This window comes from Anser anser (assembly GCF_964211835.1).
Source record: "Anser anser genome assembly, chromosome: Z".
NCBI lineage: Eukaryota > Metazoa > Chordata > Aves > Anseriformes > Anatidae > Anser > Anser anser.
Window position 1 is genome coordinate 29,341,939 of NC_139723.1, and position 16,962 is coordinate 29,358,900.

Consider the following 16,962-nt stretch of genomic DNA (forward strand, 5'->3'; position numbering starts at 1 on the left):
ATGAGTGAACTCACTCTGCATTTTTCTTCGTTTTCATTGTTTCTTTGCTCTTTAGTCTGCATTTTACCTATAGTACCTGCAACACCATTCAGTGAACAGAGAAGGTATTCACCCTCAGGGAAGGAAAAAACTGCAGATTTGGGACATTCTGAAGTGGTTGGCTGTGAGGGAAATACGTATGCATCAGTGTTGCTTGGGATGGAAGCAGGTAGAATTACACAAATTACAGGGCAAAAAGGCTGGTGTGACCTTCTGAGAACCATGTGTACTGTTACACTGTCAGGCAGGAATATTAGATTTGTAAACAAACACAAGAAGGCTCCTACCTTGGCCTGTTGGTGAGACATTTACTAAACAGTCTGAGTAAAATCTGCCCACAGAGAAGGATGAGGTAATGCTGCTATAGGTTAGCCTGAATGACTGTAACACAATTAAATCATAATTATGTGAGGGGCACTCGAGCAAAAGCAATATACTAAGAGTTGCCTCTGTATAGCATGAGTTTATTGCTAATGCAGATCACATTCCAAATCCACTTCAACACATGGCATGCAGCCAGGGGGAAGAGTATGTGCTGTGAGCTCATCGTCCTGGGGGAAAGGGAGTGAGCTGCAGGAAGCTAACTGTATTGAACAACAAGTGCTGACTGGGTGAGCCTTCCTCTCAGCCAGTCAGTGGCTCCCAGTGGTTTAAGATCTGCTGCTGTCTCTAGGGATTTCCACACCAAGGTGTTTGTGAAAGTGTTTGCATCCACAATGACACTGGCTTTCTTTCACTCATTTCCCTTTTTCTTTCTGCAATTAGCTCTTCTGAGATTACTCAGTGCTTTAAAGATCAAACTACTGCTTTGCAGTGGTCATGACCTTGGGTTCTTTACTTGTCACTCTTCTCAATGCCTTCTGAACTCAGGAAATATATACCACTGCACACCTCGGCATATACATTCCACCAAGAGAAATGAGAGATCTGCTTATTTATAGTAGTCAGCTGCAAAGGAGTCTGTGTATGGCTTCAGTTTTTCTGGGAGATGCAACTGAAGAAGTCTTTCCATTTGAAAAGTTGTCTCTTCTTTTCTTCCATCTTGTTCAACCAAGCTGTTTGTCTAAATAGGTAATCTCTAACACAACTAATTTATTTCAGCTTAAAGTGGACTCACTTCACTTTAAAGTCTTTTTTCCCTCCCTTTTTGTGATGTGCTGCAGAATGCTGCACCACTGCTTGCTGCAGTAGTAATCATTCTTGTCCTGAGATGGTATATTCTGAAGGGTCTGTTTCACGCCACATGGCTGCTGAGGCAATTGCTGTTACTTCAATGTGCAAAATTTGGCTTCTAGGTCCAGGAACCTGTCCAGATGGTTAGATCCCACTGAATCCCCTTGGAGTCCTCAGGAAACCTTGTAAGAGTTGAGACTATGGAATAAGTGAAGTGATACTTGTGCTTGAGCTGAAAATACTTGTACAATCTGAAATGTAGACAAACTCTCACACTGTTCCTGTAAGTCTGTGTTGCTGGCTTTTGCTATAACTTTGGGATTAGGCAAGTTCTTACTTTGTTTGGTTTTATGAAAGTAAACATGCCTTCAGCTAGTGTCTGAACTTATGTGAATAATACCACATTTTATCATCTGGTAAAATTCCTCCTTTGATTTAGCTGTCATATTTGCTGTTGGGTCCTTATGCGAGACAGCTGTATGTGTCATCCACTTTCTTTCACACGTGCACCAAGCAATTCCTCTTTCTTTCACACGTGCACCAAGCTATGATAAGAGGAAGTGCTAACAACACCACAGCCTTAATTTCTTGGCTCAGGCATAAAAGTTGGACTCATTGCTGGATACTGAAGATAAATACCTACATCCTCGCTTGGCTACTGTTATCTCTAGATCTTTGGGTTTAGGCATTTTCTACGTGTCACAGGACCTGAGTTAGAAGGGTGCCCCTTACCCTTGGAGCCATACGAGTTCCTAGCCTGAGGCAAATCAGCATTACCATTGACCATAAGTTACACCGAGTTTCAGTGGCCACTGCAAAGCTTTCCAAGCAGCCAGGAATTGGTGGAATGCAGCACCCACATGGTTTTTCCATGGTGCGTCTTCCCTCCTGAAGCAATAAGAAGACAGGACCCAGAGGAAACTGTGCAAGCAGCCAAGCACAAAACCGAGTAGTCAGGGAGAGAACAGTTACCTAAAATTTAATTTATACTGAATCACCTACAAAGATATGACCCCACTGCCCATTTAGAAGGAATTCTGGGTCAGACACCATTCTGCTCTGTTATTTTATGCATCATTACTTTCTCTGTTTTGTAATACATGTTTTTTCAACAAGAATCCCTATGAGAAGCAGTAAAGAGCAAGACAATATCAAACTGTGCTAGAGCAGATCCTGTCAACCTTGTAATCCATCCCTGAGAAGTGCAACACCCGCCTGCAGTACAGAATAGAAATACTTTGTTTTCATTATAACTGATTGTGTTTGTTCAATCAAATTAAGGCACACAATAGCTCTGTCTAAATCAGAGCTTTCAGCTTTGTTTGCACAGGCAAAGGGAAACCTCAACGCTTTCAATAAAACCAAGAATTACCTATTCAAGCAGAATGTCCCAAAAGCAAACATTCCCAAAAGAGAAACCAAAATTTAAAACCTGTTAAAACCTTCAAGTTCCTGTTCAGTCTGTTTTGTGGTCCCATTGTTTCTGCAGAATTTTCTTCAATACACAGTCTAGACAGTACCCTTGACAGTCTTATCTTTTATTCATGGAAGATGAGGGGAGAGCAGGAAAGAGAGAGATGATCTGGCTGCTGCAGATTTCATTGTACACCCACTCGCTTCTTGTTTCTGTTTTGCTGACATCAGTGTGTTTTGTCCTTTTGCACCTACATCCATTACCATATGTCCTCTGTTCACAGGTCCACAGGTCCTCAGGGAATCAAATAGCAAAGTATTCCAAATACCAGATATTCTCATTTCCCAATGTTCCTCACACCGTACACACGTTCATTAGGTGCATCTCCCCCAACAGAGTGGATGCAGGTTGTCACTCAGGTTTTACACCTCTTTTCCACAAACCATGGGAATATGGGTGTTTGGGTCTACCTGTGTTCAGTTTTAGCTTACGCTGTCAGTTCCACACAGTGCCTATGCAGGCAATGACAATGCAGCAGCTGACAGGCTTCCACTGCCCCCTCCTGATTGTTGGGGGGAAGCAGGGACACTTTTGTGCACTGCAAGTGACTTTCCTTTTTCTGCAACAGGAGCAAGTTGAGGCCAAGCTATCTTCCAAAACCCTACCGCCATCCCCTTGCTCCTCCACTGACCAAGGACTAACTCATCCACAGAGAAAACACAAGCTGCACCAACAACGGAACAACAGGGCTCCACAGTGAGCCCGAGGAACACAGCTTGGCAACATACCAGCAGCACACAGTTGTGCAAGTGCCATTTGCCCCAGCCTACCTCAAAGCTATTCTTACATTAACCAGAAGGAAATAGAGGAAAAGCAGACACGTGTTCTTCTGTCACTGTGGGCACGCTTCCTGTCTTAATGGGGTCTCTAGCTCCCCCAAGAGAAGTCTTTCAAGTCTCCGTAGCTTTAATGAAACACAAGCTGGATGCATAATGTACTCAGCATCTTGTCATTGGTCTGGTTCCTAGACTAAAAAACAACAACAACAAAAACCACAGCTCTGCTGGCAGACATGAATGCTAGCAGAGAAGTGATATTTTTGAAATGGAAAGCAAGGAGATTCCAAGGGAAAAACAGGATGCCTGATTGTACACCTCAGGGAGGGACTGAGTAATGCCTGGTGGCAGTAAACCTCCGCTCACTGCTGAGAGACACAACTGTGGACACGGGTGTAAGGTGGGAAGATGGCTGGAAACTCCAGAGAGGAGGGAACATAAATAATTTGGTATTCTTCCACTCTATGCTGCACTAGAAATAATTTTCCAATTGCCACATTCTCAGACATCAGAGAATCAGGAAATTCAACCTTCTCTCCCTTTTAACATGTTACACTTTGGCAGCCTGCAGCAGTTCATTTGGCAGGCATGTGTACCAAATGTTCATTTCAGTCTTGTAACAGATGGAGTAGATTACGCACAGGACTGCATGCCCCACCTACAATATCTAATACTTGAATTAGGAAAGGACTTCCAGCAGATCCCACTGACCACAAAACTGCTTCCATATCACTAGAAGGGAAGAAGTGTATAAATAAGTTAGAAGTAAATATTTGTCTGCATGATAAATAAATGTATATGCCTGACTCCAGCAGCCTTTGGTTTCCAGCAAGCAATTTATTCTTGCATTCATATTTTACATTGGATATGTCCCACCTGAAATCTAAACCTAAATAATTAAATCTCCCTTGATCTGACTACATTTTTGGTAAAATTCCTGCAGGAAGAAAGAGCACCAGATCACTCTGCTAGCTTCATTGGCTTTCTTGTTATATTGTTATATATCTCAAAATAAAATATTAGCTACACAAAACTGCCAGGGACCACTGGCTTTTGATTGGATTACAGATTTGAAAAGTTTTACTCAACTCATGGAATCATAGAATCATAGAATATCCCGAGTTGGAAGGAACCCATAAGAATCATCAAGTCCAACTCCTGGCACCGCACAGGTCTGCCCAAAAGTTTAGACCATGTGACTAAGTGCACAGTCCAAACACTTCTTAAATTCAGACAGGCTTGGTGCAGTGGGGGAGCCTGCTCCAGTGTGCAACCACCCTCTCGGCGAAGAACCTCTTCCTGATGTCCCGCCTAAACTTCCCCCGCCTCAGCTTAACACCGTTCCCACGGGTCCTATCACTGGTGATAACGGAGAATGGGTCACCTGCCTCTCCACTCCCCCTCACGAGGAAGTTGTAGACGATGAGGTCCCCCCTCAGCCTCCTCTTCTCCAGGCTGAACAGGCCCAGTGACCTCAGCTGCTCCTCATATGTCTTTCCCTCTAGGCTCTTCATCATCTTCGTCACCCTATTCACAGATCAAATCTAAAGTTACTAGAAGTTTCAAGTACAACTTACAGAACATTTTTGGAAATGCACCTAGGAAACTGCCCACAATGTCATAGTTGACTGGGCTGAAGAAAGCAACCTCCAAAACATGGCAGCTGCCATGTGTGTGTCTGCTGCTAACCAGGAAGGGACAAGAGAGCAGAATGAGGGGAAAAAAAAAAAAAAAAAAGAAAAAAAAAAAAAGGAAAAGCTATTAAAATATAAACACTAATGCTCTTATTATTTATATATTCAGAAACTGAAGGAGGGATTCATACAGCTGTGAATCACACAGCAAGTTAGAAACAACCCACGAGTTTTTAATATATATTGCATAATATTATGTATGTTTTGTGTATAAAAGCTCGTGGGTAGCTTCTAACTTGTGTGATTTTAGGTGAGCTAGTCACTCCCTCCTTCAGTTTCAGAATCTGTCAGGTGGGTATAAAATTATTAATTGACATCACTGGCCCAGTCTGAGGAGGCCCTGATATTTGAACAGCAGTCATTCATGGGTGTAGTGTTACAGATTTTATCATTGAGTTATAGATAGTGCTGTGAATACTACAGCTACTCAAACCAATATAAGCCATGAGCAGAAAATCCTGTTATTCAGTGCAGAGCTGTACTTACGAAACAGACTGGATCCATTTTCTGTTCTGTATCAACATTGACTCATACAGAACATGGAGAACTGTAGTGACAAGGAAATTACTGTGACTTGCATGCTGCTCTGTTCAATGCTGCTGAACATGGCTCATCAGAGATCATGGAAGACATCCTCCCCTCCCCTGACAAATCTGAAAGAAAGTAAATTTCTGCATTTTTTGTACATGTGTATATGATTTCTGCTCAAAGATATATCCTGATATGAAATAAGCCTGGTGTATAGCAAAAGATAACATTTCATTTGGGAATATAAGGACAAGTTGCTTGACTTGTCTGATCTCACTTACCTTGTGCACAAGTGAATATCCAGTCAGACAGTAAATACACATAAATTGATAGACTTACAGGAAAGAAAGGCTCAAAAAGGTATGTTTTTCTTTTCTTGAAGGCAACAATATTAGATCTACAAGAAAAACTCTACAACAAAATACTTTTCTTCAAAAAATTCATCTCTTGCTGCCATAGAAACAGTCTTAAACTGAGTGAAGCAGAGGTAAAAAGTTAGCTTTTACTAAATTCTCACATTCCAACAAGTTATCTAGGCCACGGAGACAAGATAAGAGGCAGGGCAAACAGTAACCCTTAATTCCTGGAAAGAGAGAAAGAATTTATAAAGAGGAATACTTCTGTGTTCAGCCAAGCCTTATCTCTTTAAGTGCAGATGGATGTTATTGTGTGGAAAACCAGTGCCAATAAAGCAAGCAACTTCACACGTTTCTGTTAAGACATCTAAATGTTTTTTATAACAACATTAGTTAGAAGATATATTATTTAAGTATGAATGTATTACAAAACATTTCAGGCATGGAAATTCAATCCTGCTTGAGAACCCAGTTGCACCTATAAAACAAGTTAAAATTGAGCAGGCAAAAAAAGAAGAGTAAGAAGCACAGCAGAGTGACTGTGGCCAGTCAATGTTTTCTCACATAGACACGTGAATGTCTTCAGTTCTGCTGTGCTGATGAGGCTTGACATGGCACATGTTTGTACCCCACTATGCTTCAGGACAGAGGCCCTTAACTGCTAGCCACTGATAGAGCGCTGAGTACTGTGGGACCTTAAGCATGACTGGGGCCTCATGGGGCTTTTCTAATGATCATAAGGACTAAAGGGACAAAGGTGTTGATGACAGTGCACATCTGGCAGACATACAGAGCTATGTTACCAATAAAAGGGCTGCAACAGACAAATGATCAAGCCTGAGTTGCCTGAGCACTTTGCTTTCACTGGGGCATTTTCATGCATATACAGGTCAGGCCTTTATATAGCCTTCCTGATTCACACTATATGTGCAAGACATCAGTTTATCTAAGCAATGCCATGTTGTTGTGCTCTGGGAGGAGCTAAGCACATTTATTTGGTTTTGTATTACATATAACTCCAGGAATAAAACAATAAACATGTGCAATATATACAGAAAGTGTAGGACGTATCTACACAGTTCAGTGATGGTAGTGCAGATCTTGCTCTGTCAACAACCTTGCAGCCTTCAAGGCAGGTCTTCTCTGTAAGCCACAGGAACAAACTGACACTGTGCTGTGCCTGTGCCCTACTGGATACTCTGACTCATGGTTACTGCCAAAGTTAGATGACATATGTCACTCTCAGCTGGTTAGTGTCAAAGTTAGATGACATATGTCACTCTCAGCTTATCTGTCACCTACCAAGAGCAGTTGTGGAAGGAAAGGCAGTGTGTTCCCCTTCAGCAGCAGCAACTCACAGCCAGACCATTCGCACGACCTCACAAGAATGTGGGTGAGCCAGCAGTTGGGGTACAGCACAGCCTCTTACAAAAGTACCAGAAAATTCAGATGCAAACCCCTGAATCTATCCCAGCTAATATCAAAAGGGAACATGAAAAAGAGCTCAGATAGCTATTATTGTCTGACCCACCTTAAAGTATTGCAGGATCTAGTTTGCAAGTGCAAACCTATACTGTGGATTTGCAGTGGGATTATTACTGTACATAGACTGAAATCAGATTGCTAGAACTGCTATCATCTTAAAAAATAATAATAATAAACAAACAAACAAAGAAAAAACAAACAGGAGTAGCTTTAGCCAATTTTCACTCAGTTACCAAAAGCTGTGAAAAAAAATAATAATAATTAAATTCCTGTACTTACTTCCACATGCATGAACAAACCATAAACATTTTTGTTTATGTTTACCAAAGGTCTCAGCCATTGCTTAAAAAGACGATTAAGGCAAAAAAAAAAAAAAAAAAAAGTGTCAGCCTTTACATTGGTATTAGTCCTGAAGGCCTTTGATAAAACAGTGAACATGGGTAAAGCAACTAAAAGTTCAAACTTGATCACATCAGAAGCCATCTGCTTTCTTCACAGACTGTTTTTCACTCTTCTCTCCCTTCCATTTGACATAAATCACAATTTTAATCCCAGTTCTATCAGTGCTGCATTTTCAAAGAACATTTCTCATCATACAGAAGGTTTCCATATAGGTGAAGGTAATGAAAAAGTCATTTATTTCCAGTTTTGGGGCAATTCAGAGAAACTTGCCTAGTGACTAGGCAGGTTTGAAAAAGCAAATCATTTGAGTTGTCTAGGTCTTAAGATCCTTGACAGGTTATGTCTTGGCAAGCATCAATTTCAACCTTCCAAATATTTGATAGAATTTGCATGTTTTTTTTTTGTCTAGGTCTTAAGATCCTTGACAGGTTATGTCTTGGCAAGCATCAATTTCAACCTTCCAAATATTTGATAGAATTTGCATGTTTTTTTTGACAGCTCAGCTCAGTGTTGCTGGGAGCTGTTATCCCACTGCAGCCCTGCTTCATTCTGCTCTGTCAGCTCAGCCACACTCTGTCTGATGTGGGTAAGGATTTTAAGACCAAAAGCAGCTGCTTCAACAGGAATTTTGCTCTGTCTCCAAATCTGATACCATTCTTTTCAGCCCACAGAACAAATAGTTTTGGCACAACTTTATGGTGTCAGCTCACAACGACAGAACGATGCTGTTAGGGAGGTACAGCAGTGTTGTAGCTACCTTTCTGCCATAATTTTCTGGGGGTTACCAACATGTAACTGTGGTATCTGAACTCTAGGCAAAACACTGCCACACCATTCCTGTTCACAAACTGGCATACTAGCTGAACTTGGCTCAAGTTTTATATAACCTCTGAAATGGGCTGGAAACAGCAGTGGCTCAAGTGGCTTCACTGTTCATCTACACATTCCTTGTCATAAAGATGGTGATCTCCAGAAGGAGCTAGGAAACGAATGGAGGCAGAAAAATCTCAGCTTTGGGACTTAAACCCACTGTACCAGCCCCCTGTGACACGTTGATTGTCCAAAAAGATCAACTGTTCGTTAACCTCTACTCCCACTTAAATATCTTATCACACAGTAACAAATTATTTTTATGCTTCTTTAGTGTGTTTTACAAGGCCTTTGCTAGATTCCATGTTGATTAAGATAATCATATTACCTCAGTGGCCAAGGCAGCTCCTTCCCATCTGTGTCTGCTCCTAGCACAAAGGTTTTTAGTTTAGACCCTTCTGTTGTCACTCACACCCCACTCTTTCTAAACTTATTATGCTGTGGTGTGGTCTTAATGATGTTTCCTCATCCAAACTGGAAAAATTGACAGTGGATTTCCTTTGTAATCACTATCAGTTCCTGAGAGTGCACGGGACTGGCATTCTTTGATTTTAATTAACTGTCTGTTGTATTGTAGATGACATTTAAGAACACAATTTCCAACCTGAATAGCATGAGAGCTGTCTGTTTGGAAAAATCACTCTCTTCTCATGGGATACTGCTACTGCTTCTGCCAAAGATGATTCTCCATCTGAAGTCCTGAAAAATAAAAGAAATGGAATGATGACAGATGTCTTCTTCTAGGCCCTAAGCTCCAGAACATCTTTTGATTAAAACAAACTGGGCTTTTTCATAGCACTGCAATGGGTATTGTTAGAGACTGAGTTAAATCTTGCTGAACCTGGGAAGTTCAACCATTTCCTTTCACTGAAGATAGTTGTAGCAAATGTTAAGTACATTTTCCTGAAGAAAACAAAGACAAGGAAATCCAGTTGTTCTAGATAAAAGGGATTTGATATATTTTTCTTCTAAGTATGAATGGATGCTGGGCAGCTCAGATAGAAAAGGACTGAGATGCTAACAGAGTAAGACAGAAGAGGATTTAGATTTGCTTGGGACTCACCAAGAGACAGAAAGGCAAGCTTGGCTCCAAAATAAAAGTCTATGATTATGAAATTATTAGACTCCAATGCTCAAAAAATAATACAAAAAAAAATGTGTCATTGCAAATAAATAAAGCAAAATATACTAGCTCAGCTTTATTCTCATTCTCTCCTCCTCACTGGAATACCCTAAAAAGTCCCACATTTTCTAGGTTCTTGGACCAAAAGGTAGGCAACAATCCATGTTATGTCATTTTGGAAGACGGAGAATTTGTGTGGGTAGGTCTATTCCCTGCTGTTCTACATTTGTTCACATTTCAGATGGGTGTATTCTGGTTAATTAAGCTTTAAATAATTTGTTATTTAAATAATTGCTGAATGATTTAATTGTTAAGTAATTGTAGGGTCTAGATCTGGAAAGAGGTGGAAAAAAAGAAATAGCATAGTTGCCCATGGAACACATTCAGTCAGGTATTATACCCATCTCCCACTTTCTTCCTCTGCTTTCTCCATCTCTCAGGAAGATGGTGTTCCATAACTTGACTGCAAAGATACCTTTGCCTTTGCTTCAGTTACCTGACATTTCATTCTCTGTTACTATAACCAACATCTAATCATTACATGGAGACAATGAAAGCTTTTCCTAAAAGAAAAGCAAGGGAAAAAATGAACAAGAGACCTTGTTTTATAGCCCACCCAGAAGACCAACAGCTTTACCTCTTCAATAGAACTCCACAGGAGTCTCTTTTGTAAATGAAGCCAGGATCCAAATTAAAAGGAAAAAAAGAAAAAAAAATCAAACACAATTAAAAGAGCTTTAGAGAAAAAGCTTTAAAGTTCTCTCAGCTTTTTAAACTGTCCATTACTGACTTGTGTGTGAACTGTATCAAACTAAACATCTTTGTTCAAAAATAAATATAATCCTCATTATCAAAATAAGCCTTTAATTTTCCTCTATCCGTTATTCTTTTCTCTACCCACAGTGGATTGGCCATTTTTAGAGCTCAGTGAAGCAGGATGCTTACAGAAGAAAAGATTTTCTGCTAAAAAAGTGCCAGCAAAACTACGTGTTAAAGAGCCTCTTCCTGTTTTACAGAAAGGCAGACTTAAGAATGCAATTACTATGGAAGGTGCATGGAAAACAGCAGCCTTACACTTCCCAGTTTTTGTTTTCCATGACAGACATTTTGTATCATATTCTTCCCAGTAATTTCATGGCTTGTGCATTTAAAAGTGGATATAGAATTCAAGTTCATTACAGGTGTTGTTGACTAATAAGGGCAGAGAATAAATTCTACTTTTAGAGCTATCTAGCTAATAAGAAGTGTAATTGTTTATAGCTAATGTTCCAGGACTCAGATATTGTGATAATTGCAATGAATGATCCGAAGTACAAGAAATAGATGCTAAAAATGACAAGACACAAAAATGTTGCACCATTGTACTTAAAGTTTCTCTTGAAAGTATCCTAGCTACCTTTAAAAATGATTTAAATTCTCAAAATTTAAAGCTTTTCTTCCTAAAAAACTATTGGAACTAAGCTCCACCCATTAAAAAAAAAAAACTTGATTTTTTATCATTTCTGCAACACAAGAAAAATATTTTGGAAATACAAAGCCCACAGAAAGTAAGCAGTGCTTGGGAAATTTCACTGGGTATTTTCAAATTTGTCTGCCTCTTTACCTTGCTCACATTTCTCCTCACTCATGTGGAATCACTTAAGTTGTTCCTGGATGTCATCCCGTCCAGCCTCTTACCCAAAGCAAAGCTGGCTTCCAATTTGGATTAGGCTGCTCAGGGCCTGAGGACATAGAATCTCCCAGCATAAACAATGCACATCTTGGGCACCTCAGCCAGTGTTTAACAGTTGAACTGATGAACATGTTTTTTTCCTTTTATCCAGTCAGAACTTCTTTTGCATCAGGTCAACACCATCGCCTTTTGTCTTTCAAGTATACACCCAAAGTATACTTTCAAGTATACAGCCCCCGTTTTGCAGCTGAAGACTGCAACAATATCCCCCCTTAGTCTTCTGAAAATTAAGCGCAACAAGCCCACCTCCATCCATCATGGAATAGGCTGTGTGCCTCAGGAATCCTAGAGCCCTTCTGCTGGCCTCTCCAGAGCTTGGCAGTTTCCTTCTGTACCAGGGTCACAAAATTGGATACAGTACTCCAGATGTAGCCCCACAAGTGCATAAACAGAAAGGAATAATCACTTAGTTGGACCAGCTTTTTGCATTCTTGTTAATGCAGCTGAGGTTTCTTATACAGTGCCCATCTTATTCACAGAGCTGCTAGTACTTAATATTTGTCTCTGTAGGCACTCTGTATCCAAATGGGCCCAAAACTATGCTGATGTAAAGCCCATTTGAATTAAAATCTATGGTATCACTTCTCTAAGGAATTATTCAACACGTGCTTAATGCAATATCTCTTCAAAGAATCTCCAACGAGGGGAGTAAATCTAGATGTCCAAATCTAAGATCATAAACCCTTAAGCCATATAACATGGAAGTCCTGCTATTTCAAAAGCTCTTCTAGCCTCAGGTGTACAGCCCCTAAAAGTATTCAGAAAGCAATAGTTGGTACAGTTCCAAAATAACGTGAGATTAGAAACTAACCAAGCATCAGAATTTAAACTTTCTTGATGACAATGTAGTTGTCACTACTGCTGTTCTAAATCACTGATTTATTCTAACAGGCACTGCTAACTGGAGACTGATTTTTTCTAACAATTTGAAAGGTGTAGTGCATCATGAAACATTTCATCTGCTCTGCTCAGATAACTGTACACATTGGTCAGTGTGGTAATTATTTTCCATGAATATCTGGTGACATGTTGAGCATTCCTATGTATAAAAACTTGATTTATTGCAAGATAATTCCTAAAGTTATTCACCTGTCTACAAAAATAAGATCTACAAATAAATGAGAAATGATGGAGAACTAGGTTTTCATTTTTTACATCAGACTCATGTTACTTAACAGAGCTTCACAGAATGTTTTATGTGCAGTCTATTTAAATATATAAATATGACACAGTTACATAGTTACTAGTCTTCTAAGTAAGTGACAGCTTCGGGTAAGACAGTTTTCTTTGACTTGCTTTACACCATCTTTTCTTAAGCATAAACTACTTGCCTGCTAACTTAATGTCAAACGTAAGATATAAAAAAGGAAGATGATTTATTCTGTTTGCTATGACAGTTTTCAGGAACGACCTAAAAGGCTGCCTTTTATATGAGATCTTTTCTCAAAGTCTATCCAGGCTCAAGTAGTGATTTTTATAAAGCTTAAAAAAATGTGTGGATTGAACTAAATAGTTTCTCAGGTCACCTGCCAAAAGATTAGAGAAACTCAATAAGCAATTAACTACATAATTCTCAAGCTAAAACAAAGCTCACAGTTGTGAGAAAACCCAACTACAAAATGAAGAATGGAAAAGATTTTTACATAAGAAGGCAAATTCTATTCATGTTGATAAAACAAACTACAGGATTAATTGTCTCAACCCTGGGGTAGAAAAAAGTGAAGCAGCTGCCCACCTATGTAGATAAGAGCTTATCACTGAAAGGCCCATCAGGGAGAGCAAAGACAGTGCACTGTTCACCTCTCTTAGACACCACATTAAATTTGATTTGTTGATGAGTCAGCATCTCTATTCGTACCTCTGGAAGTTTAACTTTTCAGGTCTTGAAGTGATTCCGCATTGCAGCAAGGTCTCTATAAATGCTGATCAGTGTTATAAAAATACATATAAATATGTATTTCACCTAGGAACAAAAAAAAAAAAAAAAAGACTTTTGTTGGTTTACCTTGTAAATTTTATCTGTTAGAAAAATCTACTTGTTTAGATAAACTCATGGAAGTTATTCTGGCAAACCCTTTATATTGGAGCTGAGTCCTTCTTCCAAGATATGTTATACAGGAATGGAAATTACTAAAGCTAACCCATCTCCTAAGATCTTGAAACTGCTTACAACATTGACAAGCAGTCAGGCTGCTGGTGGCCAAAAGACACACAGCTCCTGTGCCAGCCATACTTAGAATCACAGAATCATTTGGGTTGGGAAAGACCTCTAATATCATATAGTGTGACCTATTAAAAAAAAAAAAAGTAAAACCTAGTAAAAAAAAAAAAACACTGATTTTTTTAAATATAGTATTAAGAAAAAGAATGGGGTCATCCTAAAGAAGACAGCTATTTAAGGGAAACTAGAATACAAAGCCAAGCAGGCTGAATTGTCCATACTTGATTAATTCACAGTAAAATGCCTAGCTGTATTTCAGTCTCAGCCCTTTTAAAAACAGCTATTAGAACAAGCAATTATTCATCTACAACTTTTGCACCCAGCTCACAAAAATATTCATCAATAAAATGTACTGCGAAAATTGATTGTGATTCCTAAATAGACTACTGGAAAACAAACAAACAAAATATCTTAATTAATCTTCCAGAATTCACAGTATTCTACTCATGACAGAAATGCATTTCACTAAATAGATCTTCTATGAAATCTTAAAGTAATATATTATCAATTAAACTGCTTCCTAGTTAATAAACTTGGCGGGAAAAATCTTATTACAGAATGATTAAGTAACAAATTAATTTGTCTTCTTATAGTTAACAAATATTGTAACAAATGAACAATGTCTCCCAGAACAAGGCTGTTAATATCCAAAAATGAAACTATTCACATCAAAAACATGTATCTAAGAAAGAAGAAAGTTTTTTAAGGAAAGAGAAACATAACTTGTGTACAAGGAAAAGCAACAAACTATATCACATGGCTGCTCTTTTCAATCAAAATTAATAAGCCTTTTCAATGTTATATATTAAATATGTGCAAAGAGGTACTCACAAATTATATTAATAGAAACTGCTTAGCAACTTATTTCAAACAACAGACAAATACAAGGAGACCAGAAATCCTTCACAATTAATTAATAGAAAGAGAACATATTCGTTGAAGAAAGGATTTGAATCAAATTATTGTCTTGCATCTCCCAGTTCAAGTTTCCATGACAACTTTTTTTGCTCATGAATAGCAGGTTATGAAGTAGTGTAAAACTATGATTCAGATGTACTTTACATTTTATTTGAATTTATAAAGAAGGAGGCCCAGCAAGGAGAATAGAAAATGCATGCTTTTGTCATTCATTTTACAAAGCATATCAGCATGCATTACAAAAGACAGCATAACTGTGATGTGACATTCTTCCAAAGTAAACTCCTGAGTGCTGGCTTTGATGGCAAATACTGAAAAAGCACAACTTGGGGTTAGTTGAAGTTCATCATTCCAAATGAAACATATGTTTACAAAATATTTAATTGCTATAAAGGAACCTAGTCAAATTTATTTCAAATTGAGCAATTTTTGCCTGAGACTGAGGGATTTCCATATATATTGGGTCTAATCTTGACAACTGCAAAGGAGTTAAAACTCCTGTTAATTTCAAAGCATCACTATATGAATGACCAGCTGCAGAAAATACAACAAGCTACTCCACTCTTATTATGTGAGCTGAGTGTTTAATTCAAAGCAAAATGTTCATGGCAAAAATATCTTCTTTGTCCATCCACTGACTGTGGTAGTCATCAAATGGAAACTCTTTTAAGTAAATACATTATTTTGGGGCCTTTAGCCCCTTTGTATCAATATATATATATATATATATGTACAAAATTTTGAGGATAACAGGATTTAAAGAGATTAATTTGATGCAACATGAGCCAAGAAATATAAATACTTTAAAATACTTTACAATATAAATAAATGGACTGGACTTCTTTTTCAGGATAAACTCCACTTACACAAAGTCCATTCTCTACTTGAACTCAACAAGTTGAAAATCACCTAGAGCTAATAGGATAGATTTAAAAGAACACATTTGTAAGTATCACAAAAGAGGTGTTCAGCTTTCCCAAAGGACACATCCTTTTTTCCGTCTTCTGAAGTACTTCTGAAGACAGGTGCAGAGACACACAAGCTTGCTCAGCACAGCTTATTAACTCAGGCTTAGAGCAATGGTAATGAAGCCATACAGGCCAAAGCTGGCTCACTTCCAGGCAGCTCTTAAGTGCAGTCAGAGCAAACATGTTAAGTTTTTACATCTGTCCATAAAAACATACTCAAAGCCAACACTCCAGGTTTGCGTGTTCATTCCGACCGGCTCATTTTTTTGGAAGCTCAACACGAGATACAGCAGGAATTAATTTTAGAGATATTAAGCATTGTACACTTTTAGGCATCAGCTACATTAGCTCCCAAGAACTGAGCTGAGCTCCTGAGTTTAGTGAGCACGTTTGAAAAGACTACCCCTGGTCAGTGGTTTTCAACCTGAGGATTCATACATTATATCTAACTATGAAAACCAAGCCTAGTCTCAACAGTTTAAGCAGAGAATAAGAGTCATTTACCTGAGTGCTTTCTAGAGAACGTGCAAAGTGAGAAGCACTGGCAGCTCCACCCAGGAATTTATTCAGTCCACTGCCATGGAACACCACTCGCCATCTCCCACTGACAGCACTGAGATTTCTTGTCTTACTAAGCTGCCTTAAACACAAATCATGTGCACAACTTTTTCTGCCCTTTATTTCAGTAACATTTGTCTCTATGATTAAAGTCTGTGTATGGCATTGTTACTTAGCTTTCTGTATCTGAACAGGGCATCTGCTTTCTGTCTTCTAGTGTTAATGAATATTTACTCAAAAAAGATTTTCACAAAGCACTACTTCAATCTGTTGCAGAGAAATGCTGATCTCAAGTGTTTCAGAGTGGTTGCCTGAGGCACTCTTTTGACCAATGCCTTTTACTTATTTGTGAAGAACATATTTTTAGGCACTTTTAACCAGCTTCTGTTGTTATCGTTTGTCCTTCCCCAGAGATGTTAAGACATTAGGATGAATTTCTGTAAATAAAAAGAAGGTTTATCACATCACATTTATATCACAACTCTTCCCCCACTTAGTCTGTACACAGTGTTTCTAAGGCTGTGTTTAAAATGACTGATTTACTAACATGGGTCAACCTCACAAGACTTAGATAACATCCCATTTCTGAACTGATTGATTTCAACACAACTCAACAAAACTTAGAAAACATGCAGCACAGCTGGG

General features: G+C 38.7%; 1 long non-coding RNA gene across 1 annotated transcript; it reads right to left on the bottom strand.

The window, feature by feature from the left end:
- Positions 1-4,122: 4,122 nt before the first annotated feature.
- LOC310889012 lies at positions 4,123-6,179 on the bottom strand. The gene is made up of 3 exons (XR_014576321.1): positions 5,966-6,179; positions 5,643-5,809; positions 4,123-4,989 (listed from the first exon to the last, which is right to left on the bottom strand). It is a non-coding gene; the product is annotated as an uncharacterized lncRNA (long non-coding RNA).
- Positions 6,180-16,962: the final 10,783 nt, after the last annotated feature.